This window comes from Saccoglossus kowalevskii, chromosome 6, assembly GCF_978046115.1.
Source record: "Saccoglossus kowalevskii chromosome 6, keSacKowa6.1, whole genome shotgun sequence".
Taxonomy (NCBI): domain Eukaryota; kingdom Metazoa; phylum Hemichordata; class Enteropneusta; family Harrimaniidae; genus Saccoglossus; species Saccoglossus kowalevskii.
The window spans coordinates 13,054,663-13,081,801 of record NC_140646.1 but is presented as its reverse complement, the minus strand read 5'-3'; the positions used below and the strand labels follow the sequence as shown (position 1 = coordinate 13,081,801).

The 27,139-nt window shown below is 44.7% G+C and overlaps 16 non-coding genes across 16 annotated transcripts; all 16 read right to left on the bottom strand.

Annotated features, from left to right (window-relative positions):
• Positions 1 to 656: 656 nt before the first annotated feature.
• TRNAI-GAU (transfer RNA isoleucine (anticodon GAU)) lies at positions 657 to 730 on the bottom strand. Its single transcript has one exon. It is a non-coding gene; the product is annotated as a tRNA-Ile (tRNA).
• A 1,281-nt stretch (positions 731 to 2,011) lies between these two features.
• On the bottom strand, positions 2,012 to 2,085 carry TRNAN-GUU (transfer RNA asparagine (anticodon GUU)). The gene has a single exon. It is a non-coding gene; the product is annotated as a tRNA-Asn (tRNA).
• Positions 2,086 to 3,671: 1,586 nt separating this feature from the next.
• TRNAN-GUU (transfer RNA asparagine (anticodon GUU)) lies at positions 3,672 to 3,745 on the bottom strand. Its single transcript has one exon. It is a non-coding gene; the product is annotated as a tRNA-Asn (tRNA).
• A 4,711-nt stretch (positions 3,746 to 8,456) lies between these two features.
• TRNAN-GUU (transfer RNA asparagine (anticodon GUU)) lies at positions 8,457 to 8,530 on the bottom strand. Its single transcript has one exon. It is a non-coding gene; the product is annotated as a tRNA-Asn (tRNA).
• A 526-nt stretch (positions 8,531 to 9,056) lies between these two features.
• Positions 9,057 to 9,130, bottom strand: TRNAI-GAU (transfer RNA isoleucine (anticodon GAU)). The gene has a single exon. It is a non-coding gene; the product is annotated as a tRNA-Ile (tRNA).
• A 2,151-nt stretch (positions 9,131 to 11,281) lies between these two features.
• On the bottom strand, positions 11,282 to 11,355 carry TRNAN-GUU (transfer RNA asparagine (anticodon GUU)). The gene has a single exon. It is a non-coding gene; the product is annotated as a tRNA-Asn (tRNA).
• Positions 11,356 to 12,181: 826 nt separating this feature from the next.
• Positions 12,182 to 12,255, bottom strand: TRNAN-GUU (transfer RNA asparagine (anticodon GUU)). Its single transcript has one exon. It is a non-coding gene; the product is annotated as a tRNA-Asn (tRNA).
• Positions 12,256 to 13,081: 826 nt separating this feature from the next.
• TRNAN-GUU (transfer RNA asparagine (anticodon GUU)) lies at positions 13,082 to 13,155 on the bottom strand. The gene has a single exon. It is a non-coding gene; the product is annotated as a tRNA-Asn (tRNA).
• A 981-nt stretch (positions 13,156 to 14,136) lies between these two features.
• TRNAN-GUU (transfer RNA asparagine (anticodon GUU)) lies at positions 14,137 to 14,210 on the bottom strand. The gene has a single exon. It is a non-coding gene; the product is annotated as a tRNA-Asn (tRNA).
• A 3,205-nt stretch (positions 14,211 to 17,415) lies between these two features.
• On the bottom strand, positions 17,416 to 17,489 carry TRNAN-GUU (transfer RNA asparagine (anticodon GUU)). The gene has a single exon. It is a non-coding gene; the product is annotated as a tRNA-Asn (tRNA).
• A 513-nt stretch (positions 17,490 to 18,002) lies between these two features.
• TRNAN-GUU (transfer RNA asparagine (anticodon GUU)) lies at positions 18,003 to 18,076 on the bottom strand. The gene has a single exon. It is a non-coding gene; the product is annotated as a tRNA-Asn (tRNA).
• Positions 18,077 to 18,452: 376 nt separating this feature from the next.
• On the bottom strand, positions 18,453 to 18,526 carry TRNAN-GUU (transfer RNA asparagine (anticodon GUU)). The gene has a single exon. It is a non-coding gene; the product is annotated as a tRNA-Asn (tRNA).
• Positions 18,527 to 19,352: 826 nt separating this feature from the next.
• Positions 19,353 to 19,426, bottom strand: TRNAN-GUU (transfer RNA asparagine (anticodon GUU)). Its single transcript has one exon. It is a non-coding gene; the product is annotated as a tRNA-Asn (tRNA).
• Positions 19,427 to 20,557: 1,131 nt separating this feature from the next.
• Positions 20,558 to 20,631, bottom strand: TRNAN-GUU (transfer RNA asparagine (anticodon GUU)). The gene has a single exon. It is a non-coding gene; the product is annotated as a tRNA-Asn (tRNA).
• A 3,218-nt stretch (positions 20,632 to 23,849) lies between these two features.
• Positions 23,850 to 23,923, bottom strand: TRNAN-GUU (transfer RNA asparagine (anticodon GUU)). The gene has a single exon. It is a non-coding gene; the product is annotated as a tRNA-Asn (tRNA).
• A 2,768-nt stretch (positions 23,924 to 26,691) lies between these two features.
• Positions 26,692 to 26,765, bottom strand: TRNAN-GUU (transfer RNA asparagine (anticodon GUU)). The gene has a single exon. It is a non-coding gene; the product is annotated as a tRNA-Asn (tRNA).
• Positions 26,766 to 27,139: the final 374 nt, after the last annotated feature.

The following is a 27,139-nucleotide window of genomic DNA, read 5'->3' as shown; positions in this document are numbered from 1 at the left end:
GTATTAATATCGCGAATCCACACGTGAGAAAATGTGCGTAATAAAAACTTCTACTTCGTCCCTGGGTGGGATGGAACCACCAACCTTTCGGTTAACAGCCGAACGCGCTAACCGATTGCGCCACAGAGACTACAACATTGGTGTTATATTTTATTCATATCGCGAATCCTCACATGAGAAAATGTGTGTAATAAAAACTTCTACTTCGTCCCTGGGTGGGCTTGAATCACCAACCTTTCGGTTAACAGCCGAACGCGCGAACCGATGGCGCTACAGACTCTGCGACATTGGTGTTATGTTGTATTCATATCGCGAATTCACACATGAGAAAATGTGTGTAATAAAAACTTGTACTTCGTCCCTGGGTGGGCTTGAACCACCAACCTTTCAGTTAACAGCCGAACGCGCTAACCGATTGCGCCACAGAGACTGTAACAAAGGTGTTATGTTGTATTCATATCGCGAATCCACACATGAGAAAATGTGTGTAATAAAAACTTCTACTTCGTCCCTGGGTGGGCTTGAATCACCAACCTTTCGGTTAACAGCCGAACGCGCTAACCGATGGCGCTACAGACACTGCGACATTGGTGTTATGTTGTATTCATATCGCGAATTCTCACATGAGAACATGTGTGTAATAAAAACTTATACTTCGTCCCTGGGTGGGCTTGAACCACCAACCTTTCGGTTATCAGCCGAACGCGCTAACCGATTGCGCCACAGAGACTGCAACATTGGTGTTATATTGTATTCATATCGCGAATCCACACATGAGAAAATGTGTGTAATAAAAACTTCTACTTCGTCCCTGGGTGGGCTTGAATCACCAACCTTTCGGTTAACAGCCAAACGCGCTAACCGATTGCGCTACAGACACTGCGACATTGGTGTTATTTTGCATTCATATCGCGAATCCACACATGAGAATTTGTGTGTAATAAAAACTTGTACTTCGTCCCTGGGTGGGCTTGAACAACCAACCTTTCGGTTAACAGCCGAACGCGCTAACCGATTGCGCTACAGACACTGCGACATTGGTGTTATGTTGTATTCATATCGCGAATTCACACATGAGAAATTGTGTGTAACAAAAACTTGTACTTCGTCCCTCTGTGGGCTTGAACCACCAACCTTTCGGTTAACAGCCAAACGCGCTAACCGATTGCGCCACAGAGACTGCAACATTGGTGTTATATTGTATTCATATCGCGAATTCACACATGAGAAAATGTGTGTAATAAAAACTTGTACTTCGTCCCTGGGTGGGCTTGAATCACCAACCTTTCGGTTAACAGCCGAACGCACTAACCAATTGCGCCACAGAGACTGTATCCTTGGTGATATGTTGTATTGTATTAATATCGCGAATCCACACGTGAGAAAATGTGCGTAATAAAAACTTCTACTTCGTCCCTGGGTGGGCTTGAACCACCAACCTTACAGTTAACAGCCGAACGCGCTAACCGATGGCGCTACAGACACTGCGACATTGGTGTTATGTTGTATTCATATCTCGAATTCACACATTCGAAAATGTGAGTAATAAAAACTTCTACTTCATCCCAAGGTGGGTTTGAACAACCAACCTTTCGGTTAACAGCCGAACGCGCTAACCGATGGCGCTACAGACTCTGCGACATTGCTGTTATGTTGTATTAATATCGCGAATCCACACGTGAGAAAATGTGCGTAATAAAAACTTCTACTTCGTCCCTGGGTGGGCTTGAACCACCAACCTTTCCGTTAACAGCCGAACGCGCTAACCGATTGCGCCACAGAGACTACAACATTGGTGTTATATTGTATTCATATCGCGAATCCTCACATGAGAAAATGTGTGTAATAAAAACTTCTACTTCGTCCCTGGGTGGGCTTGAATCACCAACCTTTCGGTTAACAGCCGAACGCGCTAACCGATGGCGCTACAGACACTGTGACATTGGTGTTATGTTGTATTCATATCGCGAATTCTCACATGAGAACATGTGTGTAATAAAAACTTATACTTCGTCCCTGGGTGGGCTTGAACCACCAACCTTTCGGTTAACAGCCGAACGCGCTAACCGATTGCGCCACAGAGACTGCAACATTGGTGTTATATTGTATTCATATCGCGAATCCACACATGAGAAAATGTGTGTAATAAAAAATTCTACTTCGTCCCTGGGTGGGCTTGAATCACCAACCTTTCGGTTAACAGCCGAACGCGCGAACCGATGGCGCTACAGACACTGCGACATTAGTGTTATGTTTTATTCATATCGCGAATTCACACATGAGAAAATCTGTGTAATAAAAACTTCTACTTCGTCCCTGGGTGGGCTTCAACCACCAACCTTTCGGTTAACAACCGAACGCGCTAACCGATTGCGCCACAGAGACTACAACAATGGTGTTATATTGTCTTCATATCGCGAATTCACACATGAGAAAATGTGTGTAATAAAAACTTGTACTTCGTCCCTGGGTGGGCTTGAACCACCAACCTTTTGGTTAACAGCCGAACCCGCTAACCGATGGCGCTACAGACACTGCGACATTGGTGTTATGTTGTATTCATATCGCAAATTCACACATGAGAAAATGTGTGTAATAAAAACTTCTACTTCGTCCCTGGGTGGGCTTGAATCACCAACCTTTCGGTTAACAGCCGAACGCGCTAACCAAATGCGCCACAGAAACCGCAACCTTGGTGATATGTTGTGTTGTATTCATATCGCGAATCCACACATGAGAAAATGTGTGTAATATAAACTTGTACTTCGTCCCTGGGTGGCCTTGAACCACCAACCTTTCGGTTAACAGCCAAACGCGCTAACCGATTGCGCTACAGACACTGCGACATTGGTGTTATTTTGCATTCATATCGCGAATCCACACATGAGAATTTGTGTGTAATAAAAACTTGTACTTCGTCCCTGGGTGGGCTTGAACAACCAACCTTTCGGTTAACAGCCGAACACGCTAACCGATTGCGCTACAGACACTGCGACATTGGTGTTATGTTGCATTCATATCGCGAATTCACACATGAGAAAATGTGTGTAATAAAAATGTGTACTTCGTCCCTGGGTGGGCTTGAACCACCAACCTTTCGGTTAACAGCCAAACGCGCTAACCGATTGCGCCACAGAGACTGCAACATTGGTGTTATATTGTATTCATATCGCGAATTCACACATGAGAAAATGTGTGTAATAAAAACTTGTACTTCCTCCCTGGGTGGGCTTGAATCACCAACCTTTCGGTTAACAGCCGAACGCACTAACCAATTGCGCCACAGAGACTGTAACCTTGGTTATATGTTGTATTGTATTAATATCGCGAATCCACACGTGAGAAAATGTGCGTAATAAAAACTTCTACTTCGTCCCTGGGTGGGCTTGAACCACCAACCTTACAGTTAACAGCCGAACGCGCTAACCGATGGCGCTACAGACACTGCGACATTGGTGTTATGTTGTATTCATATCTCGAATTCACACATTCGAAAATGTGAGTAATAAAAACTTCTACTTCATCCCAAGGTGGGTTTGAACAACCAACCTTTCGGTTAACAGCCGAACGCACTAACCGATGGCGCTACAGACTCTGCGACATTGGTGTTATGTTGTATTAATATCGCGAATCCACACGTGAGAAAATGTGCGTAATAAAAACTTCTACTTCGTCCCTGGGTGGGCTTGAACCACCAACCTTTCGGTTAACAGCCGAACGCGCTAACCGATTGCGCCACAGAGACTACAACATTGGTGTTATATTTTATTCATATCGCGAATCCTCACATGAGAAAATGTGTGTAATAAAAACTTCTACTTCGTCCCTGGGTGGGCTTGAATCACCAACCTTTCGGTTAACAGCCGAACGCGCGAACCGATGGCGCTACAGACTCTGCGACATTGGTGTTATGTTGTATTCATATCGCGAATTCACACATGAGAAAATGTGTATAATAAAAACTTGTACTTCGTCCCTGGGTGGGCTTGAACCACCAACCTTTCAGTTAACAGCCGAACGCGCTAACCGATTGCGCCACAGAGACTGTAACAATGGTGTTATGTTGTATTCATATCGCGAATCCACACATGAGAAAATGTGTGTAATAAAAACTTGTACTTCGTCCCTGGGTGGGCTTGAATCACCAACCTTTCGGTTAACAGCCGAACGCGCTAACCGATGGCGCTACAGACACTGCGACATTGGTGTTATGTTGTATTCATATCGCGAATTCTCACATGAGAACATGTGTGTAATAAAAACTTATACTTCGTCCCTGGGTGGGCTTGAATCACCAACCTTTCGGTTAACAGCCAAACGCGCTAACCGATTGCGCTACAGACACTGCGACATTGGTGTTATTTTGCATTCATATCGCGAATCCACACATGAGAATTTGTGTGTAATAAAAACTTGTACTTCGTCCCTGGGTGGGCTTGAACAACCAACCTTTCGGTTAACAGCCGAACGCGCTAACCGATTGCGCTACAGACACTGCGACATTGGTGTTATGTTGCATTCATATCGCGAATTCACACATGAGAAATTGTGTGTAACAAAAACTTGTACTTCGTCCCTGTTTGGGCTTGAACCACCAACCTTTCGGTTAACAGCCGAACGCGATAATCGATTGCGCCACAGAGACTACAACAATGGCGTTATGTTGTATTCATATCGCGAATCCACACATGAGAAAATGTGTGTAATAAAAATGTGTACTTCGTCCCTCTGTGGGCTTGAACCACCAACCTTTCGGTTAACAGCCAAACGCGCTAACCGATTGCGCCACAGAGACTGCAACATTGGTGTTATATTGTATTCATATCGCGAATTCACACATGAGAAAATGTGTGTAATAAAAACTTGTACTTCGTCCCTGGGTGGGCTTGAATTACCAACCTTTCGGTTAACAGCCGAACGCACTAACCAATTGCGCCACAGAGACTGTAACCTTGGTGATATGTTGTATAGTATTAATATCGCGAATCCACACGTGAGAAAATGTGCGTAATAAAAACTTCTACTTCGTCCCTGGGTGGGCTTGAACCACCAACCTTTCCGTTAACAGCCGAACGCGCTAACCGATCGCGCCACAGAGACTACAACATTGGTGTTATATTGTATTCATATCGCGAATCCTCACATGAGAAAATGTGTGTAATAAAAACTTCTACTTCGTCCCTGGGTGGGCTTGAATCACCAACCTTTCGGTTAACAGCCGAACGCGCGAACCGATGGCGTTACAGACTCTGCGACATTGGTGTTATGTTGTATTCATATCGCGAATTCACACATAAGAAAATATGTGTAATAAAAACTTATACTTCGTCCCTGGGTGGGCTTGAACCACCAACCTTTCAGTTAACAGCCGAAGGCGCTAACCGATTGCGCCACAGAGACTGTAACAATGGTATTATGTTGTATTCATATCGCGAATCCACACATGAGAAAATGTGTGTAATAAAAACTTCTACTTCGTCCCTGGGTGGGCTTGAATCACCAACCTTTCGGTTAACAGCCGAACGCGCTAACCGATGGCGCTACAGACACTGCGACATTGGTGTTATGTTGTATTCATATCGCGAATTCACACATGAGAACATGTGTGTAATTAAAACTTATACTTCGTCCCTGGGTGGGCTTGAACAACCAACCTTTCGGTTAACAGCCGAACGCGCTAACCGATTGCGCTGTTCATATCGCGAATCCACACATGAGAAAATGTGTGTAATAAAAACTTCTACTTCGTCCCTGGGTGGGCTTGAACCACCAACCTTTGGGTTAACAGACGAACGCGCTAACCGATGGCGCTACAGCCACTGCGACATTGGTGTTATGTTGTATTCATATCACGAATTCACACATGACAAAATGTGTGTAATAAAAACTTCTTCTTCGTCCCTGGGTGGGCTTGAACCACCAACCTTTCAGTTAACAGCCGAACGCGCTAACCGATTGCGCCACAGAGACTACAACATTGGTGTTATATTGTATTCATATCGCGAATCCTCACATGAGAAAATGTGTGTAATAAAAACTTCTACTTCGTCCCTGGGTGGGCTTGAATCACCAACCTTTCGGTTAACAGCCGAACGCGCGAACCGATGGCGCTACAGACTCTGCGACATTGGTGTTATGTTGTATTCATATCGCGAATTCACACATGAGAAAATGTGTGTAATAAAAACTTGTACTTCGTCCCTGGGTGGGCTTGAACCAACAACCTTTCAGTTAACAGCCGAACGCGCTAACCGATTGCACCACAGAGACTGTAACAATGGTGTTATGTTGTATTCATATCGCGAATCCACACATGAGAAAATGTGTGTAATAAAAACTTCTACTTCGTCCCTGGGTGGGCTTGAATCACCAACCTTTCGGTTAACAGCCGAACGCGCTAACCGATGGCGCTACAGACACTGCGACATTGGTGTTATGTTGTATTCATATCGCGAATTCTCACATGAGAACATGTGTGTAATAAAAACTTATACTTCGTCCCTGGGTGGGCTTGAACCACCAACCTTTCGGTTAACAGCCGAACGCGCGAACCGATGGCGCTACAGACTCTGCGACATTGGTGTTATGTTGTATTCATATCGCGAATTCACACATGAGAACATGTGTGTAATAAAAACTTATACTTCGTCCCTGGGTGGGCTTGAACCACCAACCTTTCAGTTAACAGCCGAACGCGCTAACCGATTGCGCCACAGAGACTGTAACAATGGTGTTATGTTGTATTCATATCGCGAATCCACACATGAGAAAATGTGTGTAATAAAAACTTCTACTTCGTCCCTGGGTGGGCTTGAATCACCAACCTTTCGGTTAACAGCCGAACGCGCTAACCGATTGCGCCACAGAGACTGCAACATTGGTGTTATATTGTATTCATATCGCGAATCCACACATGAGAAAATGTGTGTAATAAAAACTTCTACTTCGTCCCTGGGTGGGCTTGAATCACCAACCTTTCGGTTAACAGCCGAACGCGCGAACCGATGGCGCTACAGACACTGCGACATTAGTGTTATGTTTTATTCATATCGTGAATTCACACATGAGAAAATCTGTGTAATAAAAACTTCTACTTCGTCCCTGGGTGGGCTTGAACCACCAACCTTTCGGTTAACAACCGAACGCGCTAACCGATTGCGCCACAGAGACTACAACAATGGTGTTATATTGTCTTCATATCGCGAATTCACACATGAGAAAATGTGTGTAATAAAAACTTGTACTTCGTCCCTGGGTGGGCTTGAACCACCAACCTTTTGGTTAACAGCCGAACCCGCTAACCGATGGCGCTACAGACACTGCGACATTGGTGTTATGTTGTATTCATATCGCAAATTCACACATGAGAAAATGTGTGTAATAAAAACTTCTACTTCGTCCCTGGGTGGGCTTGAATCACCAACCTTTCGGTTAACAGCCGAACGCGCTAACCAAATGCGCCACAGAAACCGCAACCTTGGTGATATGTTGTGTTGTATTCATATCGCGAATCCACACATGAGAATTTGTGTGTAATAAAAACTTGTACTTCGTCCCTGGGTGGGCTTGAACAACCAACCTTTCGGTTAACAGCCGAACACGCTAACCGATTGCGCTACAGACACTGCGACATTGGTGTTATGTTGCATTCATATCGCGAATTCACACATGAGAAATTGTGTGTAACAAAAACTTGTACTTCGTCCCTGTTTGGGCTTGAACCACCAACCTTTCGGTTAACAGCCGAACGCGCTAATCGATTGCGCCACAGAGACTACAACAATGGCGTTATGTTGTATTCATATCGCGAATCCACACATGAGAAAATGTGTGTAATAAAAATGTGTACTTCGTCCCTGGGTGGGCTTGAACCACCAACCTTTCGGTTAACAGCCAAACGCGCTAACCGATTGCGCCACAGAGACTGCAACATTGGTGTTATATTGTATTCATATCGCGAATTCACACATGAGAAAATGTGTGTAATAAAAACTTGTACTTCGTCCCTGGGTGGGCTTGAATCACCAACCTTTCGGTTAACAGCCGAACGCACTAACCAATTGCGCCACAGAGACTGTAACCTTGGTTATATGTTGTATTGTATTAATATCGCGAATCCACACGTGAGAAAATGTGCGTAATAAAAACTTCTACTTCGTCCCTGGGTGGGCTTGAACCACCAACCTTACAGTTAACAGCCGAACGCGCTAACCGATGGCGCTACAGACACTGCGACATTGGTGTTATGTTGTATTCATATCTCGAATTCACACATTCGAAAATGTGAGTAATAAAAACTTCTACTTCATCCCAAGGTGGGTTTGAACAACCAACCTTTCGGTTAACAGCCGAACGCACTAACCGATGGCGCTACAGACTCTGCGACATTGGTGTTATGTTGTATTAATATCGCGAATCCACACGTGAGAAAATGTGCGTAATAAAAACTTCTACTTCGTCCCTGGGTGGGCTTGAACCACCAACCTTTCGGTTAACAGCCGAACGCGCTAACCGATTGCGCCACAGAGACTACAACATTGGTGTTATATTTTATTCATATCGCGAATCCTCACATGAGAAAATGTGTGTAATAAAAACTTCTACTTCGTCCCTGGGTGGGCTTGAATCACCAACCTTTCGGTTAACAGCCGAACGCGCGAACCGATGGCGCTACAGACTCTGCAACATTGGTGTTATGTTGTATTCATATCGCGAATTCACACATGAGAAAATGTGTGTAATAAAAACTTGTACTTCGTCCCTGGGTGGGCTTGAACCACCAACCTTTCAGTTAACAGCCGAACGCGCTAACCGATTGCGCCACAGAGACTGTAACAAAGGTGTTATGTTGTATTCATATCGCGAATCCACACATGAGAAAATGTGTGTAATAAAAACTTCTACTTCGTCCCTGGGTGGGCTTGAATCACCAACCTTTCGGTTAACAGCCGAACGCGCTAACCGATGGCGCTACAGACACTGCGACATTGGTGTTATGTTGTATTCATATCGCGAATTCTCACATGAGAACATGTGTGTAATAAAAACTTATACTTCGTCCCTGGGTGGGCTTGAACCACCAACCTTTCGGTTATCAGCCGAACGCGCTAACCGATTGCGCCACAGAGACTGCAACATTGGTGTTATATTGTATTCATATCGCGAATCCACACATGAGAAAATGTGTGTAATAAAAACTTCTACTTCGTCCCTGGGTGGGCTTGAATCACCAACCTTTCGGTTAACAGCCAAACGCGCTAACCGATTGCGCTACAGACACTGCGACATTGGTGTTATTTTGCATTCATATCGCGAATCCACACATGAGAATTTGTGTGTAATAAAAACTTGTACTTCGTCCCTGGGTGGGCTTGAACAACCAACCTTTCGGTTAACAGCCGAACGCGCTAACCGCTTGCGCTACAGACACTGCGACATTGGTGTTATGTTGTATTCATATCGCGAATTCACACATGAGAAATTGTGTGTAACAAAAACTTGTACTTCGTCCCTGTTTGGGCTTGAACCACCAACCTTTCGGTTAACAGCCGAACGCGATAATCGATTGCGCCACAGAGACTACAACAATGGCGTTATGTTGTATTCATATCGCGAATCCACACATGAGAAAATGTGTGTAATAAAAATGTGTACTTCGTCCCTCTGTGGGCTTGAACCACCAACCTTTCGGTTAACAGCCAAACGCGCTAACCGATTGCGCCACAGAGACTGCAACATTGGTGTTATATTGTATTCATATCGCGAATTCACACATGAGAAAATGTGTGTAATAAAAACTTGTACTTCGTCCCTGGGTGGGCTTGAATCACCAACCTTTCGGTTAACAGCCGAACGCACTAACCAATTGCGCCACAGAGACTGTATCCTTGGTGATATGTTGTATTGTATTAATATCGCGAATCCACACGTGAGAAAATGTGCGTAATAAAAACTTCTACTTCGTCCCTGGGTGGGCTTGAACCACCAACCTTACAGTTAACAGCCGAACGCGCTAACCGATGGCGCTACAGACACTGCGACATTGGTGTTATGTTGTATTCATATCTCGAATTCACACATTCGAAAATGTGAGTAATAAAAACTTCTACTTCATCCCAAGGTGGGTTTGAACAACCAACCTTTCGGTTAACAGCCGAACGCGCTAACCGATGGCGCTACAGACTCTGCGACATTGCTGTTATGTTGTATTAATATCGCGAATCCACACGTGAGAAAATGTGCGTAATAAAAACTTCTACTTCGTCCCTGGGTGGGCTTGAACCACCAACCTTTCCGTTAACAGCCGAACGCGCTAACCGATTGCGCCACAGAGACTACAACAATGGTGTTATATTGTATTCATATCGCGAATCCTCACATGAGAAAATGTGTGTAATAAAAACTTCTACTTCGTCCCTGGGTGGGCTTGAATCACCAACCTTTCGGTTAACAGCCGAACGCGCGAACCGATGGCGTTACAGACTCTGCGACATTGGTGTTATGTTGTATTCATATCGCGAATTCACACATGAGAAAATGTGTGTAATAAAAACTTATACTTCGTCCCTGGGTGGGCTTGAACCACCAACCTTTCAGTTAACAGCCGAAGGCGCTAACCGATTGCGACACAAAGACTGTAACAATGATGTTATGTTGTATTCATATCGCGAATCCACACATGAGAAAATGTGTGTAATAAAAACTTCTACTTCGTCCCTGGGTGGGCTTGAATCACCAACCTTTCGGTTAACAGCCGAACGCGCTAACCGATGGCGCTACAGACACTGCGACATTGGTGTTATGTTGTATTCATATCGCGAATTCACACATGAGAACATGTGTGTAATTAAAACTTATACTTCGTCCCTGGGTGGGCTTGAACCACCAACCTTTCGGTTAGCAGCCGAACGCGCTAACCGATGGCGCTACAGACGATGCGACATTGGTGTTATGTTGTATTCATATCGCGAATTCACACATTCGATGATGTGAGTAATAAAAACTTCTACTTCATCCCAAGGTGGGCTTGAACAACCAACCTTTCGGTTAACAGCCGAACGCGCTAACCGATTGCGCTGTTCATATCGCGAATCCACACATGAGAAAATGTGTGTAATAAAAACTTCTACTTCGTCCCTGGGTGGGCTTGAACCACCAACCTTTCGGTTAACAGCCGAACGCGCTAACCGATGGCGCTACAGACACTGCGACATTGGTGTTATGTTGTATTCATTTCACGAATTCACACATGACAAAATGTGTGTAATAAAAACTTCTTCTTCGTCCCTGGGTGGGCTTGAACCACCAACCTTTCGGTTAACAGCCGAACGCGCTAACCGATTGCGCCACAGAGACTACAACATTGGTGTTATATTGTATTCATATCGCGAATCCTCACATGAGAAAATGTGTGTAATAAAAACTTCTACTTCGTCCCTGGGTGGGCTTGAATCACCAACCTTTCGGTTAACAGCCGAACGCGCGAACCGATGGCGCTACAGACTCTGCGACATTGGTGTTATGTTGTATTCATATCGCGAATTCACACATGAGAAAATGTGTGTAATAAAAACTTGTACTTCGTCCCTGGGTGGGCTTGAACCAACAACCTTTCAGTTAACAGCCGAACGCGCTAACCGATTGCACCACAGAGACTGTAACAATGGTGTTATGTTGTATTCATATCGCGAATCCACACATGAGAAAATGTGTGTAATAAAAACTTCTACTTCGTCCCTGGGTGGGCTTGAATCACCAACCTTTCGGTTAACAGCCGAACGCGCTAACCGATGGCGCTACAGACACTGCGACATTGGTGTTATGTTGTATTCATATCGCGAATTCTCACATGAGAACATGTGTGTAATAAAAACTTATACTTCGTCCCTGGGTGGGCTTGAACCACCAACCTTTCGGTTAACAGCCGAACGTGCTAACCGATTGCACCACAGAGACTGCAACATTGGTGTTATATTGTATTCATATCGCGAATCCACACATGAGAAAATGTGTGTAATAAAAACTTCTACTTCGTCCCTGGGTGGGCTTGAATCACCAACCTTTCGGTTAACAGCCGAACGCGCGAACCGATGGCGCTACAGACACTGCGACATTGGTGTTATGTTTTATTCATATCGCGAATTCACACATGAGAAAATCTGTGTAATAAAAACTTCTACTTCGTCCCTGGGTGGGCTTGAACCACCAACCTTTCGGTTAACAGCCGAACGCGCTAACCGATTGCGCCACAGAGACTACAACAATGGTGTTATATTGTATTCATATCGCGAATCCTCACATGAGAAAATGTGTGTAATAAAAACTTCTACTTCGTCCCTGGGTGGGCTTGAATCACCAACCTTTCGGTTAACAGCCGAACGCGCGAACCGATGGCGCTACAGACTCTGCGACATTGGTGTTATGTTGTATTCATATCGCGAATTCACACATGAGAAAATGTGTGTAATAAAAACTTGTACTTCGTCCCTGGGTGGGCTTGAACCAACACAATTTCAGTTAACAGCCGAACGCGCTAACCGATTGCACCACAGAGACTGTAACAATGGTGTTATGTTGTATTCATATCGCGAATCCACACATGAGAAAATGTGTGTAATAAAAACTTCTACTTCGTCCCTGGGTGGGCTTGAATCACCAACCTTTCGGTTAACAGCCGAACGCGCTAACCGATGGCGCTACAGACACTGCGACATTGGTGTTATGTTGTATTCATATCGCGAATTCTCACATGAGAACATGTGTGTAATAAAAACTTATACTTCGTCCCTGGGTGGGCTTGAACCACCAACCTTTCGGTTAACAGCCGAACGCGCTAACCGATTGCACCACAGAGACTGCAACATTAGTGTTATATTGTATTCATATCGCGAATCCACACATGAGAAAATGTGTGTAATAAAAACTTCTACTTCGTCCCTGGGTGGGCTTGAATCACCAACCTTTCGGTTAACAGCCGAACGCGCGAACCGATGGCGCTACAGACACTGCGACATTGGTGTTATGTTTTATTCATATCGCGAATTCACACATGAGAAAATCTGTGTAATAAAAACTTCTACTTCGTCCCTGGGTGGGCTTGAACCACCAACCTTTCGGTTAACAGCCGAACGCGCTAACCGATTGCGCCACAGAGACTACAACAATGGTGTTATATTGTCTTCATATCGCGAATTCACACATGAGAAAATGTGTGTAATAAAAACTTCTACTTCGTCCCTGGGTGGGCTTGAACCACCAACCTTTCGGTTAACAGCCAAACGCGCTAACCGATTGCGCCACAGAGACTGCGACATTGGTGTTATGTTTTATTCATATCGCGAATTCACACATGAGAAAATCTGTGTAATAAAAACTTCTACTTCGTCCCTGGGTGGGCTTGAACCACCAACCTTTCGGTTAACAGCCAAACGCGCTAACCGATTGCGCCACAGAGACTGCAACATTGGTGTTATATTGTATTCATATCGCGAATTTACACATGAGAAAATGTGTGTAATAAAAACTTGTACTTCGTCCCTGGGTGGGCTTGAATCACCAACCTTTCGGTTAACAGCCGAACGCACTAACCGATTGCGCCACAGAGACTGCAACCTTGGTGATATGTTGTGTTGTATTAATATCGCGAATCCACACGTGAGAAAATGTGCGTAATAAAAACTTCTACTTCGTCCCTGGGTGGGCTTGAACCACCAACGTTACAGTTAACAGCCGAACGCGCTAACCGATGGCGCTACAGACACTGCGACATTGGTGTTATGTTGTATTCATATCTCGAATTCACACATTCGAAAATGTGAGTAATAAAAACTTCTACTTCATCCCAAGGTGGGCTTGAACAACCAACCTTTCGGTTAACAGCCGAACGCGCTAACCGATGGCGCTACAGACTCTGCGACATTGGTGTTATGTTGTATTAATATCGCGAATCCACACGTGAGAAAATGTGCGTAATAAAAACTTCTCCTTCGTCCCTGGGTAGGCTTGAACCACCAACCTTTCGGTTAACAGCCGAACGCGCTAACCGATTGCGCCACAGAGACTACAACATTGGTGTTATATTGTATTCATATCGCGAATTCACACATGAGAAAATGTGTGTAATAAAAACTTATACTTCGTCCCTGGGTGGGCTTGAACCACCAACCTTTCGGTTAACAGCCGAACGCGCTAACCGATTGCGCCACAGAGACTACAACATTGGTGTTATATTGTATTCATATCGCGAATTCACACATGAGAAAATCTGTGTTATAAAAACTTCTACTTCGTCCCTGGGTGGGCTTGAATCACCAACCTTTCGGTTAACAGCCGAACGCACTAACCAATTGCGCCACAGAGACTGCGACATTGGTGTTATGTTGTATTCATATCGCGAATTCACACATTCGATGATGTGAGTAATAAAAACTTCTACTTCATCCCAAGGTGGGCTTGAACAACCAACCTTTCGGTTAACAGCCGAACGCGCTAATCGATTGCGCCACAGAGACTGCGACATTGGTGTTATGTTGTATTCATATCTCGAATTCACACATTCGAAAATGTGTGTAATAAAAACTTCTACTTCATCCCTGGGTGGGCTTGAGCAACCAACCTTTCGGTTAACCGCCGAACGCGCTAACCGATTGCGCCACAGAGACTACAACATTGGTGTTATATTGTATTCATATCGCGAATCCTCACATGAGAAAATGTGTGTAATAAAAACTTCTACTTCGTCCTTGGGTGGGCTTGAATCACCAACCTTTCGGTTAACAGCCGAACGCGCGAACCGATGGCGCTACAGACTCTGCGACATTGGTGTTATGTTGTATTCATATCGCGAATTCACACATGAGAAAATGTGTGTAATAAAAACTTGTACTTCGTCCCTGGGTGGGCTTGAACCACCAAACTTTTAGTTAACAGCCGAACGCGCTAACCGATTGCGCCACAGAGACTGTAACAATGGTGTTATGTTGTATTCATATCGCGAATCCACACATGAGAAAATGTGTGTAATAAAAACTTCTACTTCGTCCCTGGGTGGGCTTGAATCACCAACCTTTCGGTTAACAGCCGAACGCGCTAACCGATGGCGCTACAGACACTGCGACATCGGTGTTATGTTGTATTCATATCGCGAATTCACACATGAAAACATGTGTGTAATAAAAACTTATACTTCGTCCCAGGGTGGGCTTGAACCACCAACCTTTCGGTTAACAGCCGAACGCGCTAACCGATTGCGCCACAGAGACTACAACATTGGTGTTATATTGTATTCATATCGCGAATCCACACATGAGAAAATGTGTGTAATAAAAACTTCTACTTCGTCCCTGGGTGGGCTTGAATCACCAACCTTTCGGTTAATAGCCGAACGCGCGAACCGATGGCGCTACAGACACTGCGACATTGGTGTTATGTTTTATTCATATCGCGAATTCACACATGAGAAAATCTGTGTTATAAAAACTTCTACTTCGTCCCTGGGTGGGCTTGAACCACCAACCTTTCGGTTAACAGCCGAACGCGCAACAGAGACAACAACAATGGTGTTATATTGTCTTCATATCGCGAATTCACACATGAGAAAATGTGTGTAATAAAAACTTGTACTTCGTCCCTGGGTGGGCTTGAACCACCAACGTTACAGTTAACAGCCGAACGCACTAACCAATTGCGCCACAGAGACTGCAACCTTGGTGATATGTTGTGTTGTATTAACATCGCGAATCCACACGTGAGAAAATGTGCGTAATAAAAACTTCTACTTCGTCCCTGGGTGGGCTTGAACCACCAACGTTACAGTTAACAGCCGAACGCGCTAACCGATGGCGCTACAGACACTGCGACATTGGTGTTATGTTGTATTCATATCTCGAATTCGCACATTCGAAAATGTGAGTAATAAAAACTTCTACTTCATCCCAAGGTGGGCTTGAACAACCAACCTTTCGGTTAACAGCCGAACGCGCTACAGACTCTGCGACATTGGTGTTATGTTGTATTAATATCGCGAATCCACACGTGAGAAAATGTGCGTAATAAAAACTTCTCCTTCGTCCCTGGGTGGGCTTGAACCACCAACCTTTCGGTTAACAGCAGAACGCGCTAACCGATTGCGCCACAGAGACTACAACATTGGTGTTATATTGTATTCATATCGCGAATCCTCACATGAGAAAATGTGTGTAATAAAAACTTCTACTTCGTCCCTGGGTGGGCTTGAATCACCAACCTTTCGGTTAACAGCCGAACGCGCGAACAGATGGCGCTACAGACTCTGCGACATTGGTGTTATGTTGTATTCATATCGCGAATTCACACATGAGAACATGTGTGTAATAAAAACTTATACTTCGTCCCTGGGTGGGCTTGAACCACCAACCTTTCGGTTAACAGCCGAACGCGCTAACCGATGGCGCTACAGCCACTGCGACATTGGTGTTATGTTGTATTCATATCACGAATTCACACATGACAAAATGTGTGTAATAAAAACTTCTTCTTCGTCCCTGGGTGGGCTTGAACCACCAACCTTTCGGTTAACAGCAGAACGCGCTAACCGATTGCGCCACAGAGACTACAACATTGGTGTTATGTTGTATTCATATCGCGAATTCACACATTCGATGATGTGAGTAATAAAAACTTCTACTTCATCCCAAGGTGGGCTTGAACAACCAACCTTTCGGTTAACAGCCGAACGCGCTAATCGATTGCGCCACAGAGACTGCGACATTGGTGTTATGTTGTATTCATATCTCGAATTCACACATTCGAAAATGTGTGTAATAAAAACTTCTACTTCATCCCTGGGTGGGCTTGAGCAACCAACCTTTCGGTTAACAGCCGAACGCGCTAACCGATTGCGCCACAGAGACTACAACATTGGTGTTATATTGTATTCATATCGCGAATCCTCACATGAGAAAATGTGTGTAATAAAAACTTCTACTTCGTCCTTGGGTGGGCTTGAATCACCAACCTTTCGGTTAACAGCCGAACGCGCGAACCGATGGCGCTACAGACTCTGCGACATTGGTGTTATGTTGTATTCATATCGCGAATTCACACATGAGAAAATGTGTGTAATAAAAACTTGTACTTCGTCCCTGGGTGGGCTTGAACCACCAAACTTTTAGTTAACAGCCGAACGCGCTAACCGATTGCGCCACAGAGACTGTAACAATGGTGTTATGTTGTATTCATATCGCGAATCCACACATGAGAAAATGTGTGTAATAAAAACTTCTACTTCGTCCCTGGGTGGGCTTGAATCACCAACCTTTCGGTTAACAGCCGAACGCGCTAACCGATGGCGCTACAGACACTGCGACATCGGTGTTATGTTGTATTCATATCGCGAATTCACACATGAAAACATGTGTGTAATAAAAACTTATACTTCGTCCCTGGGTGGGCTTGAACCACCAACCTTTCGGTTAACAGCCGAACGCGCTAACCGATTGCGCCACAGAGACTACAACATAGATGTTATATTGTATTCATATCGCGAATCCACACATGAGAAAATGTGTGTAATAAAAACTTCTACTTCGTCCCTGGGTGGGCTTGAATCACCAACCTTTCGGTTAATAGCCGAACGCGCGAACCGATGGCGCTACAGACACTGCGACATTGGTGTTATGTTTTATTCATATCGTGAATTCACACATGAGAAAATCTGTGTTATAAAAACTTCTACTTCGTCCCTGGGTGGGCTTGAACCACCAACCTTTCGGTTAACAGCCGAACGCGCAACAGAGACAACAACAATGGTGTTATATTGTCTTCATATCGCGAATTCACACATGAGAAAATGTGTGTAATAAAAACTTGTACTTCGTCCCTGGGTGGGCTTGAACCACCAACGTTACAGTTAACAGCCGAACGCACTAACCAATTGCGCTACAGACACTGCGACATCGGTGTTATGTTGTATTCATATCGCGAATTCACACATGAAAACATGTGTGTAATAAAAACTTATACTTCGTCCCTGGGTGGGCTTGAACCACCAACCTTTCGGTTAACAGCCGAACGCGCTAACCGATTGCGCCACAGAGACTACAACATTGGTGTTATATTGTATTCATATCGCGAATCCACACATGAGAAAATGTGTGTAATAAAAACTTCTACTTCGTCCCTGGGTGGGCTTGAATCACCAACCTTTCGGTTAACAGCCGAACGCGCTAACCGATTGCACCACAGAGACTGCAACATTGGTGTTATATTGTATTCATATCGCGAATCCACACATGAGAAAATGTGTGTAATAAAAACTTCTACTTCGTCCCTGGGTGGGCTTGAATCACCAACCTTTCGGTTAACAGCCGAACGCGCGAACCGATGGCGCTACAGACACTGCGACATTGGTGTTATGTTTTATTCATATCGCGAATTCACACATGAGAAAATCTGTGTAATAAAAACTTCTACTTCGTCCCTGGGTGGGCTTGAACCACCAACCTTTCGGTTAACAGCCGAACGCGCTAACCGATTGCGCCACAGAGACTACAACAATGGTGTTATATTGTATTCATATCGCGAATCCTCACATGAGAAAATGTGTGTAATAAAAACTTCTACTTCGTCCCTGGGTGGGCTTGAATCACCAACCTTTCGGTTAACAGCCGAACGCGCGAACCGATGGCGCTACAGACTCTGCGACATTGGTGTTATGTTGTATTCATATCGCGAATTCACACATGAGAAAATGTGTGTAATAAAAACTTGTACTTCGTCCCTGGGTGGGCTTGAACCAACAACCTTTCAGTTAACAGCCGAACGCGCTAACCGATTGCACAACAGAGACTGTAACAATGGTGTTATGTTGTATTCATATCGCGAATCCACACATGAGAAAATGTGTGTAATAAAAACTTCTACTTCGTCCCTGGGTGGGCTTGAATCACCAACCTTTCGGTTAACAGCCGAACGCGCTAACCGATGGCGCTACAGACACTGCGACATTGGTGTTATGTTGTATTCATATCGCGAATTCTCACATGAGAACATGTGTGTAATAAAAACTTATACTTCGTCCCTGGGTGGGCTTGAACCACCAACCTTTCGGTTAACAGCCGAACGCGCTAACCGATTGCACCACAGAGACTGCAACATTAGTGTTATATTGTATTCATATCGCGAATCCACACATGAGAAAATGTGTGTAATAAAAACTTCTACTTCGTCCCTGGGTGGGCTTGAATCACCAACCTTTCGGTTAACAGCCGAACGCGCGAACCGATGGCGCTACAGACACTGCGACATTGGTGTTATGTTTTATTCATATCGCGAATTCACACATGAGAAAATCTGTGTAATAAAAACTTCTACTTCGTCCCTGGGTGGGCTTGAACCACCAACCTTTCGGTTAACAGCCGAACGCGCTAACCGATTGCGCCACAGAGACTACAACAATGGTGTTATATTGTCTTCATATCGCGAATTCACACATGAGAAAATGTGTGTAATAAAAACTTCTACTTCGTCCCTGGGTGGGCTTGAACCACCAACCTTTCGGTTAACAGCCAAACGCGCTAACCGACTGCGCCACAGAGACTGCGACATTGGTGTTATGTTTTATTCATATCGCGAATTCACACATGAGAAAATCTGTGTAAGAAAAACTTCTACTTCGTCCCTGGGTGGGCTTGAACCACCAACCTTTCGGTTAACAGCCAAACGCGCTAACCGATTGCGCCACAGAGACTGCAACATTGGTGTTATATTGTATTCATATCGCGAATTTACACATGAGAAAATGTGTGTAATAAAAATTTGTACTTCGTCCCTGGGTGGGCTTGAATCACCAACCTTTCGGTTAACAGCCGAACGCACTAACCGATTGCGCCACAGAGACTGCAACCTTGGTGATATGTTGTGTTGTATTAATATCGCGAATCCACACGTGAGAAAATGTGCGTAATAAAAACTTCTACTTCGTCCCTGGGTGGGCTTGAACCACCAACGTTACAGTTAACAGCCGAACGCGCTAACCGATGGCGCTACAGACACTGCGACATTGGTGTTATGTTGTATTCATATCTCGAATTCACACATTCGAAAATGTGAGTAATAAAAACTTCTACTTCATCCCAAGGTGGGCTTGAACAACCAACCTTTCGGTTAACAGCCGAACGCGCTAACCGATGGCGCTACAGACTCTGCGACATTGGTGTTATGTTGTATTAATATCGCGAATCCACACGTGAGAAAATGTGCGTAATAAAAACTTCTCCTTCGTCCCTGGGTAGGCTTGAACCACCAACCTTTCGGTTAACAGCCGAACGCGCTAACCGATTGCGCCACAGAGACTACAACATTGGTGTTATATTGTATTCATATCGCGAATCCTCACATGAGAAAATGTGTGTAATAAAAACTTCTACTTCGTCCTTGGGTGGGCTTGAATCACCAACCTTTCGGTTAACATCCGAACGCGCGAACCGATGGCGCTACAGACTCTGCGACATTGGTGTTATGTTGTATTCATATCGCGAATTCACACATGAGAAAATGTGTGTAATAAAAACTTATACTTCGTCCCTGGGTGGGCTTGAACCACCAACCTTTCGGTTAACAGCCGAACGCGCTAACCGATTGCGCCACAGAGACTACAACATTGGTGTTATATTGTATTCATATCGCGAATTCACACATGAGAAAATCTGTGTTATAAAAACTTCTACTTCGTCCCTGGGTGGGCTTGAATCACCAACCTTTCGGTTAACAGCCGAACGCACTAACCAATTGCGCCACAGAGACTGCGACATTGGTGTTATGTTGTATTCATATCGCGAATTCACACATTCGATGATGTGAGTAATAAAAACTTCTACTTCATCCCAAGGTGGGCTTGAACAACCAACCTTTCGGTTAACAGCCGAACGCGCTAATCGATTGCGCCACAGAGACTGCGACATTGGTGTTATGTTGTATTCATATCTCGAATTCACACATTCGAAAATGTGTGTAATAAAAACTTCTACTTCATCCCTGGGTGGGCTTGAGCAACCAACCTTTCGGTTAACAGCCGAACGCGCTAACCGATTGCGCCACAGAGACTACAACATTGGTGTTATATTGTATTCATATCGCGAATCCTCACATGAGAAAATGTGTGTAATAAAAACTTCTACTTCGTCCTTGGGTGGGCTTGAATCACCAACCTTTCGGTTAACAGCCGAACGCGCGAACCGATGGCGCTACAGACTCTGCGACATTGGTGTTATGTTGTATTCATATCGCGAATTCACACATGAGAAAATGTGTGTAATAAAAACTTGAACTTCGTCCCTGGGTGGGCTTGAACCACCAAACTTTTAGTTAACAGCCGAACGCGCTAACCGATTGCGCCACAGAGACTGTAACAATGGTGTTATGTTGTATTCATATCGCGAATCCACACATGAGAAAATGTGTGTAATAAAAACTTCTACTTCGTCCCTGGGTGGGCTTGAATCACCAACCTTTCGGTTAACAGCCGAACGCGCTAACCGATGGCGCTACAGACACTGCGACATCGGTGTTATGTTGTATTCATATCGCGAATTCACACATGAAAACATGTGTGTAATAAAAACTTATACTTCGTCCCCGGGTGGGCTTGAACCACCAACCTTTCGGTTAACAGCCGAACGCGCTAACCGATTGCGCCACAGAGACTACAACATTGGTGTTATATTGTATTCATATCGCGAATCCACACATGAGAAAATGTGTGTAATAAAAACTTCTACTTCGTCCCTGGGTGGGCTTGAATCACCAACCTTTCGGTTAATAGCCGAACGCGCGAACCGATGGCGCTACAGACACTGCGACATTGGTGTTATGTTTTATTCATATCGCGAATTCACACATGAGAAAATCTGTGTTATAAAAACTTCTACTTCGTCCCTGGGTGGGCTTGAACCACCAACCTTTCGGTTAACAGCCGAACGCGCAACAGAGACAACAACAATGGTGTTATATTGTCTTCATATCGCGAATTCACACATGAGAAAATGTGTGTAATAAAAACTTGTACTTCGTCCCTGGGTGGGCTTGAACCACCAACGTTACAGTTAACAGCCGAACGCACTAACCAATTGCGCCACAGAGACTGCAACCTTGGTGATATGTTGTGTTGTATTAACATCGCGAATCCACACGTGAGAAAATGTGCGTAATAAAAACTTCTACTTCGTCCCTGGGTGGGCTTGAACCACCAACGTTACAGTTAACAGCCGAACGCGCTAACCGATGGCGCTACAGACACTGCGACATTGGTGTTATGTTGTATTCATATCTCGAATTCGCACATTCGAAAATGTGAGTAATAAAAACTTCTACTTCATCCCAAGGTGGGCTTGAACAACCAACCTTTCGGTTAACAGCCGAACGCGCTAACCGATGGCGCTACAGACTCTGCGACATTGGTGTTATGTTGTATTAATATCGCGAATCCACACGTGAGAAAATGTGCGTAATAAAAACTTCTCCTTCGTCCCTGGGTGGGCTTGAACCACCAACCTTTCGGTTAACAGCCGAACGCGCTAACCGATTGCGCCACAGACACTGCGACATTGGTGTTATGTTGTATTCATATCGCGAATTCACACATGAGAACATGTGTGTAATAAAAACTTATACTTCGTCCCTGGGTGGGCTTGAACCACCAACCTTTCGGTTAACAGCCGAACGCGCTAACCGATTGCGCTACAGACACTGCGACATTGGTGTTATGTTGTATTCATATCGCGAATTCACACATGAGAACATGTGTGTAATAAAAACTTATACTTCGTCCCTGGGTGGGCTTGAACCACCAACCTTTCGGTTAACAGCCGAACGCGCTAACCGATGGCGCTACAGCCACTGCGACATTGGTGTTATATTGTATTCATATCGCGAATCCTCACATGAGAAAATGTGTGTAATAAAAACTTCTACTTCGTCCCTGGGTGGGCTTGAATCACCAACCTTTCGGTTAACAGCCGAACGCGCGAACAGATGGCGCTACAGACTCTGCGACATTGGCGTTATGTTGTATTCATATCGCGAATTCACACATGAGAACATGTGTGTAATAAAAACTTATACTTCGTCCCTGGGTGGGCTTGAACCACCAACCTTTCGGTTAACAGCCGAACGCGCTAACCGATGGCGCTACAGACACTACAACATTGGTGTTATATTGTATTCATATCGCGAATTCACACATGAGAAAATGTGTGTAATAAAAACTTGTACTTCGTCCCTGGGTGGGCTTGAACCAACAACCTTTCAGTTAACAGCCGAACGCGCTAACCGATGGCGCTACAGACTCTGCGACATTGGTGTTATGTTGTATTCATATCGCGAATTCACACATGAGAACATGTGTGTAATAAAAACTTATACTTCGTCCCTGGGTGGGCTTGAACCACCAACCTTTCGGTTAACAGCCGAACGCGCGAACCGATGGCGCTACAGACTCTGCGACATTGGTGTTATGTTGTATTCATATCGCGAATTCACACATGAGAAAATGTGTGTAATAAAAACTTGTACTTCGTCCCTGGGTGGGCTTGAACCAACAACCTTTCAGTTAACAGCCGAACGCGCTAACCGATGGCGCTACAGACTCTGCGACATTGGTGTTATGTTGTATTCATATCGCGAATTCACACATGAGAAAATGTGTGTAATAAAAACTTGTACTTCGTCCCTGGGTGGGCTTGAATCACCAACCTTTTAGTTAACAGCCGAACGCGCTAACCGATTGCGCCACAGAGACTGTAACAATGGTGTTATGTTGTATTCATATCGCGAATTCACACGTGAGAAAATGTGTGTAATAAAAACTTATACTTCGTCCCTGGGTGGGCTTGAACCACCAACCTTTCGGTTAACAGCCGAACGCGCTAACCGATTGCGCCACAGAGACTACAACATTGGTGTTATATTGTATTCATATCGCGAATCCACACATGAGAAAATGTGTGTAATAAAAACTTCTACTTCGTCCCTGGGTGGGCTTGAATCACCAACCTTTCGGTTAATAGCCGAACGCGCGAACCGATGGCGCTACAGACACTGCGACATTGGTGTTATGTTTTATTCATATCGCGAATTCACACATGAGAAAATCTGTGTTATAAAAACTTCTACTTCGTCCCTGGGTGGGCTTGAACCACCAACCTTTCGGTTAACAGCCGAACGCGCAACAGAGACAACAACAATGGTGTTATATTGTCTTCATATCGCGAATTCACACATGAGAAAATGTGTGTAATAAAAACTTGTACTTCGTCCCTGGGTGGGCTTGAACCACCAACGTTACAGTTAACAGCCGAACGCACTAACCAATTGCGCCACAGAGACTGCAACCTTGGTGATATGTTGTGTTGTATTAACATCGCGAATCCACACGTGAGAAAATGTGCGTAATAAAAACTTCTACTTCGTCCCTGGGTGGGCTTGAACCACCAACGTTACAGTTAACAGCCGAACGCGCTAACCGATGGCGCTACAGACACTGCGACATTGGTGTTATGTTGTATTCATATCTCGAATTCGCACATTCGAAAATGTGAGTAATAAAAACTTCTACTTCATCCCAAGGTGGGCTTGAACAACCAACCTTTCGGTTAACAGCCGAACGCGCTAACCGATTGCGCTACAGACTCTGCGACATTGGTGTTATGTTGTATTAATATCGCGAATCCACACGTGAGAAAATGTGCGTAATAAAAACTTCTCCTTCGTCCCTGGGTGGGCTTGAACCACCAACCTTTCGGTTAACAGCCGAACGCGCTAACCGATTGCGCCACAGACACTGCGACATTGGTGTTATGTTGTATTCATATCGCGAATTCACACATGAGAACATGTGTGTAATAAAAACTTATACTTCGTCCCTGGGTGGGCTTGAACCACCAACCTTTCGGTTAACAGCCGAACGCGCTAACCGATTGCGCCACAGACACTGCGACATTGGTGTTATGTTGTATTAATATCGCGAATCCACACGTGAGAAAATGTGCGTAATAAAAACTTCTCCTTCGTCCCTGGGTGGGCTTGAACCACCAACCTTTCGGTTAACAGCCGAACGCGCTAACCGATTGCGCCACAGACACTGCGACATTGGTGTTATGTTGTATTCATATCGCGAATTCATACATGAGAACATGTGTGTAATAAAAACTTATACTTCGTCCCTGGGTGGGCTTGAACCACCAACCTTTCGGTTAACAGCCGAACGCGCTAACCGATTGCGCCACAGACACTGCGACATTGGTGTTATGTTGTATTCATATCGCGAATTCACACATGAGAAAATGTGCGTAATAAAAACTTCTCCTTCGTCCCTGGGTGGGCTTGAACCACCAACCTTTCGGTTAACAGCCGAACGCGCTAACCGATTGCGCCACAGACACTGCGACATTGGTGTTATGTTGTATTCATATCGCGAATTCACACATGAGAAAATGTGTGTAATAAAAACTTCTTCTTCGTCCCTGGGTGGGCTTGAACCACCAACCTTTCGGTTAACAGCAGAACGCGCTAACCGATTGCGCCACAGAGACTACAACATTCGTGTTATGTTGTATTCATATCACGAATTCACACATGACCAAATGTGTGTAATAAAAACTTCTTCTTCGTCCCTGGGTGGGCTTGAACCACCAACCTTTCGGTTAACAGCCGAACGCGCTAACCGATGGCGCTACAGCCACTGCGACATTGGTGTTATATTGTATTCATATCGCGAATCCTCACATGAGAAAATGTGTGTAATAAAAACTTCTACTTCGTCAATGGGTGGGCTTGAATCACCAACCTTTCGGTTAACAGCCGAACGCGCGAACAGATGGCGCTACAGACTCTGCGACATTGGCGTTATGTTGTATTCATATCGCGAATTCACACATGAGAACATGTGTGTAATAAAAACTTATACTTCGTCCCTGGGTGGGCTTGAACCACCAACCTTTCGGTTAACAGCCGAACGCGCTAACCGATGGCGCTACAGACACTACAACATTGGTGTTATATTGTATTCATATCGCGAATTCACACATGAGAAAATGTGTGTAATAAAAACTTGTACTTCGTCCCTGGGTGGGCTTGAACCAACAACCTTTCAGTTAACAGCCGAACGCGCTAACCGATGGCGCTACAGACTCTGCGACATTGGTGTTATGTTGTATTCATATCGCGAATTCACACATGAGAACATGTGTGTAATAAAAACTTATACTTCGTCCCTGGGTGGGCTTGAACCACCAACCTTTCGGTTAACAGCCGAACGCGCGAACCGATGGCGCTACAGACTCTGCGACATTGGTGTTATGTTGTATTCATATCGCGAATTCACACATGAGAAAATGTGTGTAATAAAAACTTGTACTTCGTCCCTGGGTGGGCTTGAACCAACAACCTTTCAGTTAACAGCCGAACGCGCTAACCGATGGCGCTACAGACTCTGCGACATTGGTGTTATGTTGTATTCATATCGCGAATTCACACATGAGAAAATGTGTGTAATAAAAACTTGTACTTCGTCCCTGGGTGGGCTTGAATCACCAACCTTTTAGTTAACAGCCGAACGCGCTAACCGATTGCGCCACAGAGACTGTAACAATGGTGTTATGTTGTATTCATATCGCGAATTCACACGTGAGAAAATGTGTGTAATAAAAACTTATACTTCGTCCCTGGGTGGGCTTGAACCACCAACCTTTCGGTTAACAGCCGAACGCGCTAACCGATTGCGCCACAGAGACTACAACATTGGTGTTATATTGTATTCATATCGCGAATCCACACATGAGAAAATGTGTGTAATAAAAACTTCTACTTCGTCCCTGGGTGGGCTTGAATCACCAACCTTTCGGTTAATAGCCGAACGCGCGAACCGATGGCGCTACAGACACTGCGACATTGGTGTTATGTTTTATTCATATCGCGAATTCACACATGAGAAAATCTGTGTTATAAAAACTTCTACTTCGTCCCTGGGTGGGCTTGAACCACCAACCTTTCGGTTAACAGCCGAACGCGCAACAGAGACAACAACAATGGTGTTATATTGTCTTCATATCGCGAATTCACACATGAGAAAATGTGTGTAATAAAAACTTGTACTTCGTCCCTGGGT